The sequence below is a fragment of the Cardiocondyla obscurior genome, linkage group LG02 (genome assembly GCF_019399895.1).
Source record: "Cardiocondyla obscurior isolate alpha-2009 linkage group LG02, Cobs3.1, whole genome shotgun sequence".
In the NCBI taxonomy this organism is placed as follows: domain Eukaryota; kingdom Metazoa; phylum Arthropoda; class Insecta; order Hymenoptera; family Formicidae; genus Cardiocondyla; species Cardiocondyla obscurior.
Genome location: NC_091865.1, coordinates 9,404,766 through 9,430,069, shown reverse-complemented (window position 1 = coordinate 9,430,069; position 25,304 = coordinate 9,404,766). Strand labels below are relative to the sequence as shown.

At 43.4% G+C, this 25,304-nt stretch overlaps 1 protein-coding gene across 4 annotated transcripts in view; it reads left to right on the top strand.

Annotated features, from left to right (window-relative positions):
• Positions 1-25,304, top strand: part of Msi (RNA-binding protein musashi) — an 85,089-nt gene that overhangs the window by 4,114 nt on the left and 55,671 nt on the right. Inside the window, exons 1-2 of one of the 4 annotated variants that reach the window (XM_070673724.1) lie at positions 20,184-23,057; positions 24,271-24,453. The exons of 1 other annotated variant lie outside the window; for it this stretch is intronic. The gene's annotated coding sequence lies outside the window, so the exon portion shown is untranslated. Of the gene's footprint in view, positions 1-7,849; positions 7,951-20,183; positions 23,094-24,270; positions 24,454-25,304 lie in introns of those variants that run through there. 2 more of the 4 variants (XM_070673720.1, XM_070673732.1) reach the window with 2 other exon arrangements.

Below are 25,304 nucleotides of genomic sequence, written 5' to 3'. Positions count from 1 at the left end.
ATTACTCACTCCATGAATTTCAAAACCGCGAAACGACGCGCCGTTGATTTTTGCTCGTAACTCGTAAAAGTTTTTTGATCGACTACGCGAAGAACGTCTTTACGTCCGTCCCGTCCTCGAGCTCCTCCTATCTCTGGTTCTAATCATCTCGGTGTCGCAAAAAAGCACAGTCGTGGAAAATGATCCGCCGTTTCCCGTCGTTTCGGTCACGCGGTAAAAAGTGCCGCGCGTAAGACAAGCAATTTATTACGACGGAATCGCGACGTTTACTCTCCCCGTTATTAGTTATCATTCGCGTTTTTGTTTCTATCTCCAGGTCTGCAAAATGACGACCTGTAAATTCACGAGAGTCTACGGGAGGCAACGATAAGGCACGATTTTATGAACGATAAAGTCGCGAGCGAGACCGTGTCAATCCCTAAAACCCATAAATATTCCTTTTCACGCAGGGTCAACATTTCTTTCTTTCTTTCTTTTTTTTTTTTTTTTTTATAGCTCTATTGTTTTTTGTAAGAAAATCTGACAAAGTTATATATTTGTTTAAAGAGTTAATTGAATTAACCCATTATGGGAATATTTCTATGGATAAACCTTTACAAAGAATTTTTATTCCGTATTCGAAATTTCGCGTTTGATACGCTTTCGCAAACACACTGACGACAATGTTACGTACACGCGGAACATCTCTTTGTCTCTCTTCGACGAGAGACGGCGTCCGGCCGACCGATCAAAGCCTTCCAGAGGCCTAACGAGCCTCGGATGACGTCGATCGCTTCTGTTTTCCGTCATCGTCGCAAGCTCCGATGAGCAGCTTTTTCCATCCCGCTGTGGGCAGATCGCGCAAAAGCTCGGTTTTCCCTTTTCACGGTATAGGAAAGAGAGAGAAAGACAGCCTTCCCTCTTCGGGTTCGGTCCACCGTGACATGGATAAAATTAGATCGACGACACCGTCGATCCGATCTATCCATCTTTCTCTCTTTCCTTTTTACTTGTCATTTTTCTAGCCCCATCCTCCTTTTTTTTTTTTTTTTTTTTACACCATCAGGCAATTCGGTGCAGTGCGCGCTATGGTTAAGTCTTTTGACAGTTTTTCTTTTTTTTTTCTTTTTTTAAAATTAAACTTAGAAAACTAAATTATAGTATCCAACGTGCCGAAGAAAATTGAATATTTCTGTGCCGATCGATATTTCTTTCTTTCGCGCTCATTCATTACGCCAGGATTTATCACACACAAATGAAGAAGAAAGAATCGCTCTGTATCAATTTTACTCAGTTCCGCGATGCTTTTCTCGCAGGTGAATTCGTGCCGCGTTAAATCATTGAAATAAAAATTTCTATTTATATCGGCACAATGGGACAATACGTCTATAAAAACGCAAGATCCCACGGTGTACTTAAAGATTTATTATTCATTGGAACGATAGATATCGGAAAGTCACGTAGCTTCGCTGTGTTTTTCATTTTGTTGCGTTTGTTACGCAATCTAATCTAAATCGAGATGGGAATCCGTCGGCTTTCGCTATTCTTAGAGGTACAGGCTTTAATTCGCAGATGTGACGTACTTTGTTTCTTAAGGACACTTTAACTTTAACTCGCAGCTAACTAACGAGTAGGACGAGTGTGGAAATATGCGCGCCACGCGTCTCGAGTCCCCGCTTTCAATGTCTGCCAAGTAATCCGTTTGAATTTTCACGTACGGACGTTATATCTATCTTGAGTTCACACGCACGTCATTGTCGCGAGGTAGTGTCGGTGACGTTGTTGGAAACATAACTCCGTCCAAGAATACAATAAGCGGCCAGCATTGTGGAATGTAATTAAGCTAGCGTCGCTGATGGAAGACAGCTAATGTCAAATTACAAGGAGCGTTAATGGCCAGCACTTTCTCTCTCGCGTGCTCACTCATTCTCTCGCTCCCTCGCGCCTCCTCGTCGCTTGTCGCTCTTGTCAAACGATTTACTTGCCACCATTCAATCTTGTCGCGACCTGGGCTTCAGCGGACTTATTACCTTATTGACGAATATACGGCCGTCGTGCATTTAAAGCGAGAGAAATCGAAGTAAAAGCCCGGGAGCGGCGTTAATTTGTTGCTCGCGTAAAAAATTTCCGTCGCGTCGATTCGGCCGGCAATTATTCCGCAACTCCGTTATTGAATTACAAAACAGCACGACGCCGTGGAAGAGCGCAATCGATTTTTCGCTATATGACGATGGCATGGCGGGAAGTCCGCGTGCCGGTAAACTGCTCCGCGGTTCTAAATTATAGTAGTTTTGGGTCGAAAGTTCGGCCCGAACGCCGAGAGCCCCGTACGCGGACAATGCGATCTCGATGCTCACATATGAAGGTGTGGGAATCCGGCCGGCGAATTTCTACCGTGCGCGTCGGCTATTGCTAAAGTTTTGAGATATAGGCATACTTGTTTTTACAAAAGCGAAGCGCAATCGCGTTAAAAGCGCGAGCAAAATCCACCGTCGCTTGAGGACCGTCGCTCGTGAATAATCACAAGTGACGTTGCGACTGTTCGAGACTACTCGCGTGTACTCTACGCATTTTATTCTCGATTTTCTAAACACATACGTTTGTGTTCGGTTATTTATGTACCAGCTAATATATACCGAGTGCTGTATTTTAGAACCGGCGATGGATACATTACACGAAATTAGATGTACAGCTTTTGAAAGTGATGTAGCAACGATTTTCCTCGATTTTCTTGAATAATTAAACTTATTTCTAAATTTTCAAAATTAAAATTTAATTTAAGATTCATTATTAATAGAATCAATAACGATTAAAATCCATCGAAGTTTATAACAAATTAAATGAATTTATCTCGCGAGAGATTTATCTCTCGAGTCTAAAAGCTTTTGATTCCCAATAGATTATTATAATTCACTGGAGAACTATTAATGCCATTTTCTCTGGTAAAAACAGACCTCAAATATCACGGGGTGTACGCGCTCTACAATTTGGGAATGTTATATATTACGATTGCACTTCGTTATTCAGCACGTTGCTGCATCATACGGTATCAGTGCATTATCTCGTTTCTGCATCAAGTATACGGTATAGACACGTGGAGGCGATTAGTTGGCTACTTTATCGTTTAGAGAACCGCGTACAATGATGCGACGAGGGTGAAAGGTCGGCGTTTGCTAAAGTCACCCTTTAGTAACTCGAGCTGTCGTTAAAACCATCTGCCATGATGCCACTTGCGCATCTTGGCCGCAACGCCAGACCTACCGTTCATAAATGTATCAAACGACCGAATATCAAACGTATAATTACGTCCTCATCGTGTCTCGGTATCTATATTCAGCTAGGAACAACATCGACGTTTGATAAATAAATGTAAATTGAATTTAAAACGTTTTGCCACGTTGATTTTATTTTGGTTCGTTATCTTGTTTCGCGTTTTAAGGTAAAATAACAAGTTAACGCGATAAACTGATGTCGTTTCGATGTTTTGGGAAAATAAATAGGATCGATTTGCACACTTTTTACATTTTCAATTATTCAGAGTCATACGTATGAAGGAAGGTTACTGAAGCACAGTATATTTTGAATTTAATGCATTAAATTTTAGCAAAAAAAAAATTAGATATATGTATAAAATATATAAAGATGATTCTATCGGATTGCGCCGAGATAAGAAAAAAGATTCAATTGGTGGGAAACAATTTGCAGGCAGGCTCGGTCATGACATATTCACTGTTCGATCATCCCCTATGGGACCTTTCGAGTTTGACCCTCGTAATTGTGTCGAGCTTCCTTCCTTCCCTATCGCCTACGCAGGTGGTATATGAGATTAATTTTCCGCCGCCCGTTGTAGTCTTTATGGGACAACGGACACCTATAGACATTCTTAATCAGTCACGGGCTTCCACTCTTACTTCGAATTCCGAAAGAAATCTTGCGGATAATGTCCGCTCCCATTTCCCATTTATCACTACATCTACTTCGTTGCACTAGCGATAAGACTGTGATTAAAATCTTGCCACTAATTAATTGATTAACGTACATGAAACTTATACTTTAAAAAAAAAAAAAAAAAGAAGAAGAAAGGGAACATTTTGCGAGAAATAAAAAAAAAAATTAAAAAAAAACATTTTTGAAAAGAGTGACGCACGAATTTAAAAGAACGTGAACAAATTTAACATATCTGTCAACTCAAATTTTTATACGTATTTTATCGACGTGAATTTTACTGAATCCGATATAATTACTCGTCGTTGTATCAAGGTAAACGCGTTGAGACAGTTTTACTTGATGAAATAGCGCTACACCTCTTTTTCTCTTCGTGCCACGGAATTACATTTTTCTTGATTCCTTATCTTGATTATGTCTTATTTCGCTTGAGGAATATTGGCCGACCTGTTCATAGCAGAACCCGACAACATCCGGAAACGTGTCGAATCGAAATCGAACAAAAGAAATATCGAGAGAGAGAAAAAGAGAGAACGGAAAGGAGGCTCCAAAATAACGTACGAAGCTGGCGTTCAAATCCTCCGACACTGCGTGCCCCGACTGTCCCATATATGGTTTACACATATATTTCCTTCTTGCCTTCGATCCTCCGGGGTATTACGAAAGGATCTCACCGGCTCCGATCCGCGAATCCTCGCGGAATCGTGAGTTACGGTCGCGCCGACGTCGCCTCTGCACCGTTATTTCGCCGTTGACATGTTTCTACCGCGTCGAATGGGAGCCGCGGATAAAAGCTGCGTTTCGGGGAGAAATAGTTTGCAGGACTTCGTAACGTCGTCTGTAACCCGCGCTCGATGATGCAATATCAATATAATGGCGCGACGGGAGGATAGATTCGAGATGATAGAAACAGAGGACAGGGTACTCAAACGCGAGACAAGACCGTGGAAGCAACGGGAAGGAAGGCTGGGCGTAGGGTGCGAAGGACGGAAGAATTTCGGCTCTAAGTTGCGAGTCTTCGCGCGGAAGCTCGGTGAAGTACCAAAGGTTTACACACACGCGCCCACACTCTCTCTTTCTCTCCTGGCGCTTTCGGGAGCCGCCTAAAATCAGGACAAACTTGTTTGACGTTAAGACCCGGGAGGCCGGGATACAATGTGTCAAGTAGTTGGTGCATACTTCTTAGACGGATGGCGCTTACTTTGATACAGCGACGGCAACATGCTCGTATATATAACGAATCACCTCGATAAAATGCACGCGCAGAATTGCGCCTCGTCACGACGACGTTATAGCGGATTTCGTATCGGCTGCTCCCCTTCCTCCTTTTTTTTTCTTCTATTTTCGGGGTTACTCATAACAGGTTCCGGCGAATAACATAAAATCTTGTCGTAATCAATAAATTCCACACAATTTTTCCGAGCTTACGTTTTTCACCCTTCTGTGCATCTTGGGAACCTCCTACCGTATATTTACTAACGTGGATATTATGCATCTCGATTGTTCCTCGTGCGAAAGTTTAAGGAAAGTTTACACCGTTTACCGACCGTACCCCAGGTGTCTTTAGCCACTGCTCTCGCGTAGAGTTCTATAAGCTATGGAAAATTGAGAATCACCAAGTTTCCGGCCGCCTGCTGTATTCTGTTTTTTTTCCCTTCCCGTTTCTTTTTTTTTTTTTTTCTAATTTATATTCATCTTTATAATACGATCAATGCGAAGAGAAATCTCGAGGTAACCGCGCATTCAAATCGCTGTTGAGAAATACGAGAGCTGGAATAGAAGTAATTGTATTCTTGCGACAATGCGTGCAACATGCGATTTCATGCAAGGGAGATTAGCGAGCGAGATTAGCATAATCGACGCGTAATCAGCTCGCGGACTTGATTCACACGCGAACTTGCGGTGGCAGGTACTCATTGACATCATCGATGTCGATTCAGCTTGTCATATCGAGCATGCGTTAAACGATATATATATTTCCCATATCTTTCACGATAGTACATCGCCGATAATTTAATTGAAAAATTATTACTTTATTTTATGTCGCGATGAAAATGTGACAAGGCTGCGAAAGACGATAACGAGACGGGGTCGTCGATCTCGCGATACGTTCAATTTTCCTTGTTTGGACGTAAAATTGACGCATATCGATACGCCTCATAATTAATATAACAATTTATCGTGTCATATACATATAAAGGACCCGCGACTTACTTTTATAAAAATTCCAGAGCCGTAGGGAAAATATGTAAAAAGCTGGGAAGCGGTCAGGGCGGAGCGGCGGGTCTATTCCCCATATTCAGTGAAAAATGTTATTAAAAGTACCGGGTGGTCATACACGACTACAACGACCCCGCAAGATAGCATCGATTTTTGAAAAATATTTCAACAGTTCCGTCAAGTTGAAGTTCCATCGTTTATATTCACTCTTGATAAATTTATTACGCGTCCAAGCTTCAATCACGTTTAATATTTAATAAATTAACTTCTCCGAATTTCTATCTTCCGAGCTATTTATTAACAATTTACCGGAGTACTGATGAACTACAAATATCTTCTCGTGCACAATATTATAACGAACGCAATCAAATATATTACGCCAAGTACCTTTGTTATTACTCTGAATATCTGCAATTATTGATAGTTTTATTGGTTAGCCGTCCGGGAAATCAATATAACAAAATAAAGTTTTCATTTTTATTGAGCGGTAAAACTATGAAAAAAAAAGGGAAACAAAAAAAAAAAACTTGGAAATGATCGTAATTGCGCAACATGTATTGAAGTTTCACGCTTCTCACTTTACGATCCGACCGTCGGCGATAAAGGGGTAAAGGTATAAGCGATAAACGGGTAAAGTCGTTGCCTAGTGCTTACGATTCAGTAGAAAGTTCGCAGGCCGGTAACCTAGAGTAAATTCGTCAGACGTGGACGTTTTTATAGCGCGCCGTAAATATCTCGCTATGCGTGTTAGTCACGCATTGTCGCGCAATAACCGGGAAAATTTCGGCTAAACTGCCGCAAAGAGAACGCGATTTCGATGGCAAGTGATAGTCGACATCGTCGCCGGTTTATGGTAATTATGCTGATAATACCGCAACAAGATTGATATCGATGATCTCGTTATCCAACGAGCGTGATGCATAATTAATCGCGCTTGATGAATCCGTCACTCTCACGACCGCTCTGACGAGCACGCAAAATTGCGGTATGTAACACAGACGTTACAACAGACATTAATTTTCTCGCGTACTGGTGTTTATCGGCGCCGCTACCTCGAGATATATCAGGAACGGATCGTGCGTACGATCTGTTTGCGAAGTTTATCGCCGCCCCTTTCGTATTCGACGTCCACTCGACGACAGAAAAAGCAACAGAAGGAGAATTTATACGAAACTGCGAACCCTTTATCCCACTGTGCCTCTCCCCCACCTCCTATCTTTTTCATCAAGTGCTCTCGTTCTGTTCTCGTCACCCGATTTATTCTCGGCGTGGAAAGTGTCTTCTGAATTCTGTATTCCGACTGAACGTTGACTAAAGAGCGCACTTAATCTTTTTGAAAAGATTGTACTCACAGAATTTTAACTGAGCTTTACAAGGAGAGAAATAATTTTTTTTTTCTAATGAACTAAAGGAAAGAAATGCCTGCTTAAGAAGTCTAAGGGAAACGCTGTTTACCTCCCACAAAACGTACTTTTTTCCTTTTTTTTTTTTTACTGACAATGAGATTAATATGAAATTTTGATAACTGTAAGAAAATAATTGTTGAAATATGTCGAATCTGTTAGAAGCTTAAAAGAAATGCCAAGTGCGATATATGCTCGAGTACGCATACGAAAAAAAAACAAAATCAGAAATGCACACACTACTCTTAAAAAAAAAATCGCAATCTGTTGTATTTGTATTCGCCCGCAGCGCGAGACGGTGTACCTTCCGGGGCAGTTTCACGCCGTACGTTTGCTCGAGGACATCATGGCGGCGAGCGAGGTGGAGTCGTAACTTACGCTGCATCGCGACGTGGATTACGAGGTAATTATTTTTCGCGGCGATCGTCAACGATCATTCGATGCGACGCGGGTAAGACACGGTACTTCGCGTCGGGCTTGGAATTATTCGCTGGGTTGAGATACTGTTCCGAAAATCGAGGGCGACCGGTCGTCGCGAGTCACGATTAATTCGTGCAACGAGGGGACACCATGTCGCAATCATTAACGGTGGCTTTTTCTTCCACGTTCTTTTCGGATTCTTTTCACGGGATTGCGAATCGCACTTGATTTTAGCTGTGCCGGCGAATGTCGCGCGATTTTGGTTACGGGTAGTGCGTGTAGCTAACAGCGTACTCGCGCGTGTGTTGTGCTTGTGCCATAACTAGGAGACGGTTGAGGAAAGAAAGCGGCTTGAAAGGCATCGGAGACGAAGCAGGTCGGAGGTAAATTTAATAATAATCACGTAAAATTACCTTTACCAAAGAGCTAAGAAAAAGCGCCGAGTTCAGGCGTTCCGTAAAAAAAAAAAAGTTGATGTAGAAGAACTAACGACGATTTGAAATTATCGGTAAAGCAGCGATTAAAATGCATCAACGATTTGAATTTGAAATTGGAATATTCAGCGATATTATAATTAATGATCGAAAAACGTACCTTCTCAAATTAAGTGCTGTATAAGATTAAGTACATAATTTTTTTTTATAATTTACAGTTACTTTTTTATACAGGTAATTTTATATATTTTATTGTACGTCCTCATGTTTAATTTGTAATTAATTGTCTTACGGAATTTTTCCCTGAAGTATGATTCTAATCCTGTATTCCGTCGAGCGGCTCTCGCACTTTCTTCTATCCCTCCTGCTTTCCGCAGGTGGTTCCACTTTATGCTCGAGTTTGATAAATCCGTCATACAATAGGCTTCGCCGTTTAATCCGACTCGCGACTAATCCAGTTAAGAAACTTGTCTCGGCACAACTTCGTCTTTCTGCTTTCTGGGCGGGGAAGAATAACTAGTTATGTCGCGCGCGCAGAAAAAAAAAATAAAATAAAATATAGACGAAAATCTTTCCTTCGCGTCGATCTTCTCGCGAGAAACTGAAATTTATATCGTAAATGAAAGAAAAACTTCACCTTTTCGTTCATATCGGCTTTGCTCCGTTTAGATCGCGAATACAATTCTAACAATCGATAGAAATATACGGAAACTCATGAATAAGAAACTGATACGGTCGAAACCACAATTAACAACTTTTTCCTTTTCTTTTTTTTTCCTGGAAATAATTCTTAAAGCTGCGCGATATTAATATATAGCAAGTCTGACTCACGTCGCCTGTTGACTCACCGCGTTGAAGGACTCTTCAGTTTCAAGGAAGTAAAGCCAGCAGTAAAAATGCTGAGCTGTGGATTCTGTAGGTACCGCGCGTGTATAGCGGAGATGCAAAGTGCTTCAATCTTGAAGGGTCCCGCGCGAATTCCTTCTCTTTGATTTCTCTCAAACTCTATTTGCATCTGCCCGGTATTCTACGGACGAATTAAAACGATCTCGCCGGATCAGTGGCATGCGTTAAATTAAAAAAAGGTTCATTAACGCGCGACGGATTTGTCCACCGTGTATATTGACGGAAAATAACAATTTCAGTCGAGAAGCTCGATCAAAAACTAATTTTACAATGAAAATCCTTGTAGCGCTATCGCTAGAAAATTAAATATCTAAAATTCCTTCATGCGTAAAACGTTCAATCACGTTTTAGCACATTTTCAAGTCAGTTGGTTATCTGATATTTATTATATCAGCCTTTCGTGCCGGAGACCGCAAATTATCTTTCCCGTTGAAGAATGAGGAAACTCATCGGGATCGTCATAATAAACGACAAAATAAATACCGTCGTTTATCACGATTATTGGTCACGACGCGGTCGCGGGCGGGGGTGTTTGTTACCGTAAATCGAAATATGATGTAGCCAGCACGCGCTAGGGGAGGTGCGAAAACGAAGAAAAGACGCGTATCTTTCCGCGTGAGCACGCACGGGAAAATGCGAATCCTCGCTCGGCTTCCTTCCCTTTGCGCCCTTTCGGATACCGGCGCAGGGGTACGTCCGTAGCCATTAGACTACTTAGTCTAACGAGAATATAATCGATGATATACTACCTCGCGGCTTAATCACGCGAGGAGATAAAACCCCTCTCACCCTTTCTCGGTCCCCGGTTCCCTTCCTCCCCCGCGTCGGTCCTTTATCTCCCGGCGGGAAGAGCAAGCGGCGCGGGGCTAAATCTAATTCCCGGCCGTGTCATCCCCGTCTCTCGTCCTTTCTTACCCCGCGTATCCGAGAACGCCGCTCATTATACTCGAGGAGACAGGAAGATTTTATTACGTCATCCACAAAGACTCTTTACACGGTACTTTTTTCCTTTCGGCCGGTCGGGTCCTCGACCAGGGCATCGTATTTCACCGCGACGCGTTGAAGGAAAAAGGAAAAATGGAAAAGGGAGAGAAAAAAAAAAGAAAGGAAGCGAATGGCGCAATTTCGCGGAAATTGCTACGTTAGAACCGCGCGGTCAAATTAGCGCGCTGCATCTTCGGTCGACTCGAATGTGGCCTACTCGGATGCCACCCCCCTATTTCTTGAACTCTCTAGGCAAAATAACCATTTCCGTGAAAAATGTATTTTTTTTTAGTACGTGAGTACTTGAAAATGTTACGTCGGTACGGTATTACAGATATTTTATGCCGAAAAGACGGCAATTTTCAAAATTTGGTTGGCCTATGCTCGAGGTAGCATTACTTTTATGGAGTACGTCAGCGTTCGCCTTCGGCAAAATTGACTTTTCAATCAAAGTATCATAGAGAGATTGCATTTTCTCGTTTCCGGCGACATCCGAAATCTAATGTATCGCATGTGTTGCACGCCCCGTAAAATTCTACGCTCGTAAAGGAACGTCGTGGTAGTACGTAAATTTCGACGGCGCACAACAAAACGGTCAATTTTTACGAGCAATTTCGCGAAGCTTTTCGACGACAAAATGATCCGACTTTCTCGTCCCCTTTTTTCTCCTTTTCATCTTTTCGTGCTCCTCCTCCCGCTTTTAGTATTCTGCTCGACGTTCGTAAAGAATAGTTGGGTTTCGACGCAACCGATCTCTGTTTGCACTTCGTGAGCTTTCACGCGAACAGTCTCGATTTTAACATTCTCACCGTAGATTAGGCACGCCTTCCTGTTTTTTATCTCTTTCTTTCTTTCATATTTTTTTTCTCTCTCAACATTTTTGAATTCGCTCAGGGAATATAGAATTTTCAGTGGTGTTTTCTCGACATGTCGAATAAACGACCGCGCACTCTCTCTCTTTCTCTCATACGCGCAAGATCCTTTATTAGATTAACAAACGAAGCACCGTGGAATTATTCGTCGCCCCTTCTTTTTTTATTGAAGGTTACTTAAGTCTAAACAATATTCTTTTTTTATTATTACTAGAAGAAATTATGCAAGCACTATTTTTTAAAAGCCCCAGTTATAAACTACGAAAAAAAACCATGCGACTTACCAATCTGCATGAGCTTCAGCGGAGTTGTAGAGTTCTGCCGGTGACTGTAACATAAAATAAAACATATTAATGTAGATATATCAGTTAATTAATGAGATTAATAAAAAAGATTTTTTTTCTAAATTTATACTTACTTAAAAGTTGCTCCGCTGATGCAGGATGCCCATCCTGAGCCTGCTCCTCCTCTCAGATGGGACGTGACGAGCCATCTTTCCGCGCACAAGTAACTCGCGAACACCCCGACCGTGATTTTAATCGCGATAATTACTCAATGATCACTTTTCGCGCGTTCCATGTTCTGTACTCGCGTTTAAAAGAAAGTCGTATGTCGAAAAACTACGCTCGAATACTCAGCGGAACTCCCGGGACGACCGACGAACCGGCTGCGGTTCGTATAATTATTAATCGGCGGTGACGACACTCGTTGACGACAACGGATGCAACTGCGTCGATCTGTAACATAAAGAAATATAAAGTTTAATCGTAGTTATCGTGGAAGAGTTTTCGTTAAACGGAAGAGCAAATTATTTTTGGTACGGAGACACGTGCTTGCTGTGCAGCGTGTAGTACGTGTGTGCTAGCGCAACCGCTGGAGAAAGACAGACCGAGAGTGGGAGTAGTGAGGAAATATACCTAGCGCGCGGCACGTAGGCTCGCGCTCGCTCTCACCCTGTCCCCCTCGCCTCACCCCATCTCCCCCCGCGCCTATCTATTCGTTATTCTCATTCGATTTAATTGTAATATTTAATTAGTATGTCCAGACAAAGACGGTACTTCCACCAGGTTGTCCTCGATCTCGAAAATCGCGAAGACCGTCTTTGCCTGGATATATTAATTAAATATTAAAATTAAATCGAACCTCAAAATCGCTGACTTGACAGCCGACGTTGACTCTCGCTTGGCGTGAAGCAAGCCAAGCGAGAGAGAATTAATCAGCGTCGGTTTTAAGCGGTAACAATTAATAGTTAATTTACGCGTTACACCCATTTTTTAAGATAGGACTTTTCAGTAATAAAGTTTTTAATATACCTCTATAATCGGCACAATTTATTTTATAAAAAAGTTTTGTTCTAAAAATATAAAAAAAGTGTTTTGTCTCATAACTTTTTTTTTTTATACTTTTACTTTTATGTACTTTTTATACAAACTCGCGCTTGTGTATAAAGGGGATTCTATTACAGATATTAATATAGAAACGCTAATGGAATGGAGATGAAATAAAACGCTTTTACGCAGTCAAATTAATGCTCACGTATCAGATAGATTTTTACTATTTCCTGGAAAAACATGAATTTTTTTTAAATTGAGCATATTTCTGGAGAATACGATCGATTTAATTATTTTTGAAGAGAGAGAAAGAGAGAAACGGGCAGAAAAGAAAGGAGATAAAAGCGGGAACGATTGCTCGCACGGTTTGACCGAAAATTCTACCGCGCCAGTTTATTTGCGATGCCAACGTTAATTCTTATCCGTAATGAAGTGTATCGTTTTGATTGTTGAGCCATCGTAAAAGCCGTTCACGATATGCGCACGCGTTGCTGTACGTTTCGCACAACGGAGAACACTATTTGCATACTGCTGCAGCTTTGTGAGAGACCGTACGTCGGTGTGTCGAAGCAAAGCTTGTGGAGCTTGTAGGGCTCGCTGGGCGCGTAGGGCCGCAGGCAGCTAAAAGAGGCAAATACAATGTTCTCGAATACCGAAAATCACTCGCGTTACAAAGCTATCGCGTGGACGTTGGGTTATTTGTTCCTGGCGAAAGTCCAATCCGAATACCGGCTTGCTCGCACTTACAACTCCTTTACTCGAAAAAAAAAAAGAAACAAAAAAGTTTAAAAAGACATAGGATATAGTACAGATGTGTTTATGATATGAATCTCATCGCGGTGAGCACTGAAACATCTCGCTGATGCAACGCAACACGCGGCGCAAATTTCGCAATTTCATTCGTAATTCCATGTGAAATTCCACGATGATTCTCATCCCGCAACGAAGAATTTAATAATGAAGTCCGTAACTGAGTAAAAACATTTACATTTGCAATAAACACGTGTAACGACCTGTTTTACAAAGCTTTGTTCGTGGCGGAACGACGTTTAAGCGTAAGTCGATTATGACGGAATCGAAAAATATTTGTTGGCTCGCGAATGCGAGAGAGTGGGCGAACGAACGAGCGTCAAGCGTATCGGAAATCGAAGCTTCTCCGCTACGTACGAGAGTGCAACCATCTATCTACCTTGATGCAGCTATTCCGACCGACCGGCCGATTCGATCCGGCCGATAAATTCGGCCTTCTGGCAACAATGAGCTACGCGACCGGGAAAGGCGACGATAATTTTTGTGTCGTCCATTAAATCGTTCTGGTCATCCAGTTCAATCAACCGTGCGAGAAAGCCGTCAAACTCAGACGTTCCTTTTTCCTTCCCCTTTTTTTTTTCTCTCTCTTCTTTCTTTGTCACCGTCGTTCCACCCGTCCACGGATATTGGACACAGGGTCAAAGGTAGTCGTTACGACGCGGCATGAAATATTGTAAGGGAAACGAAAGAAAAGAGGAAGAAACCGAGATACACACACACCCCTACATGTACGTATGCGATATATACGTAGGGTGGCCCACACTCGCGACAGTAATTTTCGTGACATATTTCTGAACTAAAAACGTACGATGAAAATTTTAATCCAAAAAAATCTATAGAAGGTGATATGTTCTTACTAATACGTTTAATGTAATTTAATGTTTTATTTATATTTAAATGTAACTCGGTGAGTTTGAGAGATTCTATTACTAGAAATATATTATTTTTAAGCGCTGAAGCCTAAGATTATCTAATTTATTTTTTAAAAATGGTTTGCTTTTGAAAAGCGTAGCCTTAATATTTTCATATTCAGTGGCGAGCTGTGTTACATTTTATATATTGGCTGATCTAAAGACGATTTTGTGAATACAGGTCACCCCAAGTATTTCGATCAAAAATAGTTCTTTACTATGTTTCTTGAAACAACGACTCGGGGCATTGCCCGGAAAAATCTAGCGGTAACAGTGCATGAAAGTTTTATGACTTTAGTTTAGAGATCGGTACAGATTTTAGCGCTTTCGGCGTGTTAAATTTTTTATAAACGTACGGTTGAATAAACTGAATATCTTTCATTTTGCATGCGCGATTCTTTGAAAAATTCAATGAAAGCATTCTCTTATCTAAAAAAGCACGCAATTCATCTGAGAGGCTATTTGGATGAATTATATCTGTTCAGACAAATTGTTTCAAAATGTTAATTTTTTTTTTTTCTTTCTCGAATGTAACATGTCATGCGATATCAAACGAATTATAACAGGTACATTGATCGAGGTGAGAACGGAAATTGTTTTATTACTAGATAGAATGATTACGAAAAATTTCAGTTTCGAAAATAGAATTTGTAAAAATATATTCCCTTCAAAGATTCGACATCTACAACAAATAAGTATAATGTCAATCAATATTCTACAACATATTGGAAATTAAATTAGTGCTTGTAGTACAGATTTAAAAAAAAAAAAAAAAAAAAAAAAAAGAAAAATGATTACCTTAGTTTTACCGATTGTATTCTATACAAAATTTTGTTTTATTAATTTTTATTTTGTGGGTATAAAACGAGAAAATGATAATTGCCAAAACTATTTTCTACGAAACACAAATAGATAAATAAATGCTTCAATTATTTTAACTGAGATTTTAACATTATAAAAACGAGTTCGTTGGATATTTGTACTTTGCCAGTTCATCTCGTACGAGTTTTTCTGCTGATTACTACGGAATTAAATATATCGAGGGGCACTAAACGGTGGGGCATATATACGTCCGGGAATATGCACTTGCATCTAGATCCAATTCCATCTCGACGGAATTTCACGTAGCCGCAGGTGCTCGTTTTTCCATGGCGGCAGGCCGCAACTTATATTAACCTCAGCGAAAACCAGGCCTTTTGCCACAGGGAAGGGAGGGGAAGAGGTTTCTAGCTTTTCGCTAGATTAATTTCGGTGGCCGGCCGATATAAATCTCCCGATATCTACTAGGGAAACCGAGTGTTACGCGAAGACTAGTGAAAGCCGAAGGCATCGGGCACTATCGCCCCATTGCTCTGGCTAGCTGCCAAACACGTCATCTGAGTTTCTATTGATTAAAAATTCCGCAAACACGGTTATCTGACAAAAAGCGAAGAAGCTTTCTTCGTGAACGCAGTCGCTCACATAAGTATCTCTTGCAAACGAGTTGTTACATTTAAATAAACAGATAAAAAAAAAAGAAAAATTAATGTAAATATAAAAGCGATAAATTCATATGTGGACTACACTCGCGAGTCAGCGGAATTTCGAGAGATATATATGTACATATATATTTGCGTATACTTACCGGTTATTCCGCTGATATGGACGGCTTTATCCGACCGGGACTGATTTTCCTGTCGTCCTAATAATGTTCGTGAAATCGAGCGCGAATTCCCGTTGTTCTCCTCTCTTCTTTCGTCCGTTTCGCCGGAACTCTCCACCGCGACGTTTTTTTCCGGCGCGATGATTTTTCGTGGTAGGTGAATTACACGCCTGTCGGACGCAGCGCGCTATGCTTCGCCACACGACGCCGATGGAGAGGTCTTGTTGGAACTTGCAACGGGGCGAGTCGTGACGACCTGCAAAAAGAAGCAAGAAATGTTAGCGGTGGGTTTGTCGCTTAACGTGAAATTAACGAAATCGAACGTGACGCCTGTCGCGATAATTACATCACGCTGCAAAATGTGCAGCTGCGCTATCAATGTCCGTCGGAGAGCTCGTCGATATTTCATACGCGTTGGTTACGTTTATCCGTCAATAGAACGGTGAATTAGATCATTTGCTTCGGATAAGTCGCGAATAATAAATGTGACATCTTCAAACATACAGAATGACGATCGGGCAGGTTTATAATAAATCAAACTACTATTTTAGCAACAGCGAAAGCATTAATAGCTAGGAAAATCATTCATATGTAACGCCAGAACTTTTATGAATGTGGAAAATATATATATATTTTTTTTTTTTTGCCACGCGAATTCGATTCGGCAATCGTATATCTTGACTTTGAGACGCGACGCTTGTTGCTGGAGGAAAGCGTGGATATAGATACTCTTAGATTCTCGCGTTTGTGCCGGAAAGCGAAGTAGAACCGAGCACTTGCATCGCGAGATTAAAGACGTCAGTCTGGAGGAGACAATCTTTTAAAATAACCGCGCGTTGCGTGTAATTTGCGAGAGAAGCCCGGACGTGCCCATCGCTGCCGCGTTTTGCAAGTTGTTCGCAATCGGATTGAAATGCACAGCACGCAGCTCCGCTCCGACAAAGTCTGTCGCGCGGAAGGAAGGAAGGGAAGTTCCCGCTAGACTCTCTCCACGCGAAAGCAATTTTTATATTAAAGCTACCGCTATTATAGGCGAGCGTTTTGCCTGTAAATTCCTCTGCTACAAAAAAAAAAAAAAAAGAAATCTTTTTTTATCTATTTTATATAGTTAATGATGTTCTTTTATATTCTTGCATATAACACGCACGACGCTCCGAAGTTTTAATATTACGACTATAAATTCATTAATCAAATTTCTTTTCCCTTTTGGGAGAAAAATGTGTATTTTGTGGTTCTTGCGAATTAATTTTTTTTTCTCGCGATTAATTTTTATCTTTAATTAAAAATAGCTTTTTATATTGTTTCATTTAATGAGGAAAAAAAAACGCCGAATGTGAAACGCGAAGTTCAAGGAAGACCTTTGAGTGGCGTAAAGTCGCGCTCAGGTTGCCTCGCACGTTCCGTTTTCTCTCTCCTTCGTTTCATAGCCGGGCCGACGCGCGAGGCGGACCTGCAGTTTACGGCCCCGTGCCTCATGTAGATGCATGTTTATTACCGCATTAGTAGCAGGCGACGCGTAGGGGAGGGCATTATACGGACACGCGTACACACATCCTCGGCGAAGGCTGCCGGGCCAGGATTCTGATGGTTTACCGAGAAGGATTTTGCATTCTCCCTTCGCGAAATATTTCGCTTCGAGGATTTAGTAGTCGTTCTCGTTTCGCATTGCCGGAAACGACCAAAACCCGTAGGCGGAAGTTTTTCTTTTTCCTCCCACTTCTACAAAATTTGTTATTCCTGCGTTTTCCTGCGTAAAGATCGTACACTTGGCAAACGAACATTTGTCGGTGTCGGGTATGTTAATATTTTTGTACCGATTGATTTGAAGAAATGGAAAGCGATTATTCGGCGTTTTTGTGAAACTTTGTTTGAGGGGTTGATCGTACAAACGGAAGCGGACAACTTTCCGGGCGAAAAGGTGAAACGATTTTTAGGCGACGATTCTCGCGATAGCGCGTCGATTATACTTGACGCGAGAACGGATGTGGGGAAGAGCAAAGGACCTTCGCGCGCAAGTTTATTATGCCGTAATGGTGAAGCGATTAGTCAGATTCACCCTCCGGACCCCACCAGCGCTGACAGTTGCACGCGCAACCTGCACATGATTAATAATCACGCGCCGGCCGTCGTTATCAGCGCGCGACCGTTATCGCTATCTTCCGCTTATCTGCGCCCGCACTTTGACGCGCCATTGTCGGAAATTAATTCGTACGATAGAAAAGGACCACCCCGGTACGGTTCCGTATGAAGAGTCTATTCGAGTCACGTATACCGCCGCCGTTGAAAGTTATACAGTCAAAAGTCCAACAAATCTAATCCATAGGGCGAGAAATTAAGGTTTCCCACCCGCTTTCTTGAATTAAATCAGTCGTCGTGGTAACTGGGATGCCACGACGTAAAATACATTATTTCGTTGATTTGAAATATAAACTCCGGTCAACGAGAATAAAGAAACCGAGATGAAATTTACATGAATTGTAAATAAGATATTTTTACACTGTCAAAATTAACTTTTTCACGTCTAATATAATTTGAATGTTTCTTTTTTTGTTTTTTTCTTTTTGTATTTAAATATTTGAAACAAAGCTAAAATTAATTTTCCGTACAAGAAAATGAAATAATAATGAAATTAATAATAATGTGTGGTAAATATTTCGGGTATCGGAAACAAGCTCTGAAAAATTTACGAAAAATAAATTAAAATCCTTTTCTTTATTCAAGCCATTCACTTGAATGGTCGGTCTCTCGCTTGTTATTGTTAGATCAAGTAAAATAAAAGTTAAAAAAGTTTATTAGCTTTTCGATTTTCTTTTATCGGTAAACCCACCTCGTGGCCGTATCAGTTTTATCTCACGTTTTCCCGGGGCGAGGGGGGACGAACCTCCGTTTCCCGACAGTTGATTAAAACTTGACGTAAAACGCCACGAATCGCGGCGACTGATTGTACTTTAATAGCCGGTGACGCGCGATGCACACGCCGTGATGGACATCACCGCGGCGGTGGCGGCGGCATGTGCAGCACATTTTTCGAGACAAAGGGACGTCAGCGTGGAGAAAAGTGGCGGCAGGGTTGGGCGGAGCGAGAACAGGGCAAGGGATGAATTATTCGTTGTCTCTTGCACTCTGCACCCTCGGACACTGACGCCACGTTATCCTGTCTACCGTGTCGACCCTCTGCCGCTGACAGTGTCATCCATAACGTTCGTAGCTAGCGCGAGTGACATTTGCACTCCGGCACTCTTTTCGCGGAAGAATTTTACCGCGCCTTTCCGGTGGCACTTTTTTTTTTTTTTTCTTTTTTTTCTTTTCCTCTCTTTTCATCGCGAGCAAAGCCCCACTTCGCATGAAGATAACGAAGAAGCGGAAAGTTGAGACGCGTCCGAGTGCGAAAACGAATCTGGATTAAACGCCGTTCCTCTTTGTCGGAAATTTTCTATCGTCTTTTACTGGATTGTAGTGTCACTTAGGAGATGCGCAAACGTACACGGGAGAGGATGAAAAAGAAAATTACAGTTTACCCCAGGCGACGTAAGTCGTCCGAGCGCACGACGAGAGGAGCGATTATGCACACAGCTATTTCCGATATTTCCTCCCCCTCGAAAACTTTCGCAGCCGCTGGCCGACATATCCAGAAGTCGATATTATCCTACGGTACAAAATCTCGCCGACGCAGCTTTCGGCGAAAATACAGCAGCCTCGGCGGTGATTCGGGCGCGGCGGGTACCGCAGGGGCTGCTAGGCGGCGTTCACCAAATATCTCAGTACGGCGGCGGCGCTAATTAATTGGCTCGTAAATTAACGCGGCAACAATACGCGAGCGCGGCCGGGCTTCCCTGTGCGGCAGCCTACCGCCAAAATCACGGAATTACCGGCACGCGTTGCGAACGTAAGAATATGCGTGATATATGCGGTATTTCGATCCGCCCTTTCATCCGCCTGCCCTCGCCCAACAACGCTCCCAACCCTCGCGCGTCCTTCGCATTTTGTTGCTGCCCGCGTCTCCGCTCCTGTCCTCGCGTCTTCGTAAAGATTTTAAAACGCTTTTCGCACAAGCGAACTTGACGTGTCTGCACTTGGTCATTGGCAGGCTGATGATGCCGCGCAAGATCGTTGTTTAGAAGGTGGAAAGAGAAAGAGCGAGAGAATTGCCAGGTCTTATTTCTTAAACGATTTGATACGCGAGGCTAGCTCGGCTATTCTTGACACGACGAGTGTCACATAGAAGGCTGAAGCTATATTGCACCGCATAAAAGCAGGTCGCGAAGGGTCACAAATTGAGTGCACCTGTTGCAACAACGCGGCAACTTATGTACACGCCGTAGGTGCTTCACACGGCCGTCAAGTCGAGGCGAGGTGTTCACCTTTATTGCACCATCGCGGGCGAAAAGCACTCCAGAATTCCGTAATCTGTTGGTAAAAATTGCCCCGTGAATTGACAATACACGTCCGACGTGTATTGCATATTCGATTGTACTAAGTGTTGATTAACTCTAATTTAATACAAAAGTAAATAACGTTTTGTAAAAAAGTTAAACTTGTTCTCATGCATACATATTTAAACGGTTCTCTTTTAATAATATGGAAAAAAAATTAAGTTAAGTTTTTTTTTTTGCATTAACGTAATTTTACTTAATAAAATTTTATGGAAAAGTTTTTTTAATCAAAATTTTTCCATATTTAATTAGAGAGGTTTGCGCGAGATTTCTTTTATTCACGATTCACATATAAAACGCGCACAAATAAAATTATATCGACGCAGTACTAATAAACATTAAAAAATTATCTTGCGCTACGGTCGCTACTTTTGCGTTGAAAAATTTTTATTAAAACGCGATCGCAGAGTGCGTAGGTTCCGAGATCGATCGTGCAGCATGAATAACTGAGACGAGAAAGTACTGTGTGTATCCTTGGAATATCTGGGATGGGGGTGTAGCATTTCCGCGCATCGATCCGCACCCTTTTTGCGTTCGTCGACACTGTGACGATCTGCGGGTATTTTTTTTTCCCTTTTGTCGCGGTGATGATTACGCGTTAAGCGCGTAACAGCCATCACGTAACAGATAAGCCTTTTTAACACTTCATGGGACTCGACGCTGTCTGTATTATAACGTCGCGTGCACGTGCAATTCGCCGTCGCGCGGCATCGCGTTGTGTGTTATTGAGTGGAAGACTGATAACGGCGGTAGAGAAGCAGTCGCCCTCGGCGTAACATCGCGGCTGCAACGACGAAAATGCAGTCGCGATAGCGGCGCAATCGAGGAACGTAACGGACAGAGCGCGGGGGATGTTATTGACGTGATCGACGTTGCGTGAGAGGCGAGACGCGCTCGGGTGGCGACGGGTCGACACATTTTTCCCGGCGATATATTTTTTTTTGCGTAGAATTTTATCCCGAAATAATGCCGTATATTTAGGTATCGCGAGGCGCGCCGAGAAGTTTCGAGGCGCCGGGTCATCTGACGAACACCAAAACGTCGTTAAAAAAAAAAAATTAAATACCGGTCATTGAAGTCGTCGAGAGGGAACGATTGCTAAGCGAGCAAACACTTGCGTGCCATAATCCCCGCAGAAATGTGTGCTGTTTGCACGTTGCGTGTCGCGATAATTGAAGCGTTGATGCGTCCCGCGTGTGCTCTTGTTATTTACGCGACGATTTCGCGACGATGTCGGCGACGTTTTTGCGTGCCAAGCCGTCGGTCCGGTCTTAGATCCACGTGTTGGCAGCGCCATGCGCTTCCGCTTATCTCCGCGGCCGTTTTATCCGTTACTTTACGCAAGTCCCGACTTCGCATTCCTCGCATCGGTAACAAATGACCTGGTACACGGAGCCGACGCGAAGCCGCATACGTCGTGTTGTATATTGCACTGAGAAGCAGATATGGCATTTGCCGCGGCGACGGCATATCTACCTCTTGGTGTGCACTAGCCATCGTCGCCGCGACAAACGCTATATCTGTCCCTCAATGTACGTGGTAGTACCACCGTCGTTGGCAGCAGAACGGAGACAGCGCGCAAATCGATGCTCGCGCATTGATTTATTAACGCGATACGCCGCGCCATACGGCAACGTCATCCTCGCTCGGTATTATGATACACTGGGTTGCTCGGCAATAAATGCAAGCGTTGAAATAACTTGTTCTTCTTTGCTATTCGCGTGTCTCTCAAATCCATTTCTCGATCTTGCATCTGCTCTGCTTCGCGATACTGAATCCTATCGATATTCGCGGTGATTTTTTTTTCTTTTTTTTTTTTTTTTCAGATCTGGATAAATTTATCTCGAGCGTCCTACGTTCTCTGTTGTAACCGTTTGCACACTGAAGTGATTAATGAAAAAACTAGATGTTATTCCTGGCATACCCGATTCGCGCGGCTTGTTAAGATATTAGACAATTTAATTTGCTCCGCCAGTCCACATTTATGGTTGTCAATGCTCTGCGCTGAGAATAGCTCGTTTAAGTGCGCCAATTGGTACGTCGAAAAAGTAATAGGTACGAATCCGCGGGCATCTAGTAAGAACTAGCAGCTCGCCTGGCGATGTGAATTGAAAATTCGATCGCGCCGATGATGGGCGACGCAGCGGGGTGGATAAGAAACTCGAGGCTGCCAGGAATGACGTTATCGAATAAAGGGTTAAGTAGTTGCGGCGTCTGGGGTGCGTCATCGACGCAGCAGCCGCTGGTGGAGGACCAGACTCGGGGGGGTCTACGCGACCTGACTCGACTCACGGGCTGTATCGGCTTGCGGCCGGGCCCATTAGCGTGACGCGATGCATCGTCTACATAAATACCCGCCGACGCTGCGGCCGGTACCACCGGTTGCCACTTTGCGGCGAGGCGAGCAGAGCAGAGCAGGCGAGAGGAGGCAAACAAACGCGGCGCACGAGCGCCGGGCGCAAGCGCTCTGACGTAACGTTATATCACTCTCGAGGCTTTATACATACTCTATCGAGAGGAGGTCTCCTCCTACCCCAAGCGCGACTCCATGTGGCGCCTGAGCAACGCCGGTGGGGGTAGAGCTCTCCTCTTCCGCGAGACACCCTCGGCGACGATGTCAAACTCAGTCGCGAGCCGAGTATCGTGTCGCTCGTGCGTGTGTTGCATCATATCGCGTCGTGTCGTGTCGTGTCGTCGCGCGCGCGGTACGATAAGACAAAGGACCGCGTTATCTCGTCCGTGAGGGAGACTGAGAGAGGGAGGAAAGGTAGAGGAGAGAAACCCCCTCCCCCGTGCACGTTAGGTTTGCTCTCACAGTTTCCACCTCCTCTCGTCTCTCTCGCTTTTTTTTTCTCTCTTTCCCTTTGCCATTGTCACCTCGCGCTGATACTGGGGTGGAAAAAGTAGCAGAGTGAATAAAAAGACGCGCCACTTCGTCGCTTACTCGCGCCGATAACGTTAGCATTTCTTTCGCAGATCCCCCGATACCGCGGGTTTTCACTGTTCGAAGGGTATATCTTTCCGCCGGCGATGGTTGACGAGTTTCGCGAAAAAGGCCCGATGTCGCGGAGGGTCGGAACCGCAGGTCGCGACGATGGGAAATTCCTCGTCGAGGCGTTTCAGGTGTCTTCCCGACCGGGAGTATCGGAAGGGAATATCGGAAGATTCGGTATAACGCGCGTGAGCCAAAATCGATAACCCGTGGGGCAGACACACGAAATGTTCTGGCAGACGGCGACGCCACGCCGCGCCACGAGTCGTGACACTGTGTGAATCGCACGTACACGCTTGACCCTTAAATTTCTCTCAGATTTTCACATCGAGCACGCCAAGAATACACGTCAGAATTTATTCACGTGCTTATCCGCCTGTAGGTTTAAACGTTAAATAAAGATTATTACGCCCCGCTTTATTTCGAGCAAAATTATTTACTCCGCCGGGATAAACTGGAACGTTGTCGAGATCTTTTCGAGATAATTTGAAAAATAATCGTTGTTTCGCGTAAGAATGACTTCGATATGAATTTTGTAACGTCCCGGAAAACTCGAAGAGTACAATTGAATTAAAAATACAGACGTTTAATGTACTCATCTCTTGTTGGCGCGCGTGTCTTTTGGCCGCTACAAAAATTGCCGTATAATTATAACCCGCGATAATGACAAAAATTAACTCTTCGATTTGACCAATAAGTTAACGCCGTGTAAAATTTCAATTTTGCGGCACGTCAAAAGCCTCTCCCTTTCCCCCCCTTTTTTTTTTTTTTTATCATCCTACGGGACAGTCACGTGTTCGCGATCGATGAGAGCTTAACCAAGTTACTCACATGTGACAATTATGTATATCGTTAATTTGCTGGCAAGGAGCTAGATAAGTGACGAAACGTGCACGAGCATAAAACCGGGCAAGGGCGAGGGGGAGAGAGAGAAAGAGAGGGTGGAAAGAAATGAAAGAGAGATAAAGGAGAGCGTGTGATTTCCTAGGAATGCCGCACAGCGATCGCGGATACGTTCGGTCTACATAACTGAGGCAGAAGCATGCGGCGTGTACAGCGTGCACACGGCGAGAGACAGAGATCGTAGCTCGGGTGCAATCCCGACCGATGCATCCCGGCGTTCCGAGACTCGCCACCGATCGCATTGTCCTAACATCGTGTCTCCACGAAGGTACATAATATAAATACACAATGCATCCTTTACTCTGCGCGCGCATATGGATTTTCGACAAGATTTAAGTTCGCATTTTCGTAGCAACGTGCCGCCTCGTGTTTCGCAACAAGGCGCACGGCGAGAGAAAAAGCAAACGTGCTTAGTTATGTAAAAAGCCTACAGTTTTTTGAAACGTTAAGACGCGTATCTCTTGCAGAAATAAACGAAATGCGAGAAATTAAAAAAAAGTTTTTTTTTTCTCCCCGTTCAAGTACAGCCAATCGGCGAACGACGTGTAATGCGGGTTTTTATTAAGAGGATTGCGCCGTATATTGAGTCGAGGTACAGCTGTTAGTACACAGATCGAAGTCGCGGGGATGCGCGAAGACGCGATGATAGTTATTTCGAATCCAATCGGTGGTGCTTTGCCCGCCGAACCGGCGAAACAGACTGGACCAGATGTTGTCTAAATCCGTACCATCACGCCGACATGAACCTTTCCTCCTCGTCCCTCTCTTCTTCTCTGGTTCTCGGTGCTACAATGCAGTGCCATTTTCCATCCTTACCACTACTAGCTGTCACCGTCAAAACTAACATCCAAAGACTCCTTATCTATCTAAACTAAGGTATACGCCGGCAAAACTTTCCACTTTGCCGCATTCCGAGATGCTGTCTAGGGGCGTGAGGGAGAGAAGGAGATTTTTATTGACGTTGTTTAGCATGATAAGTAATGCGAAAGTTTCAGACACGATCGATCGGCCACGGCGGTAAAGAGACGATAAGCCATCGCGAATTTATGTTAGGCGAACTTTATCGCGCACCGTCGCGCTACTCGCTTTGCCGTACTCGCGCGTGCGGCGACGACGGAT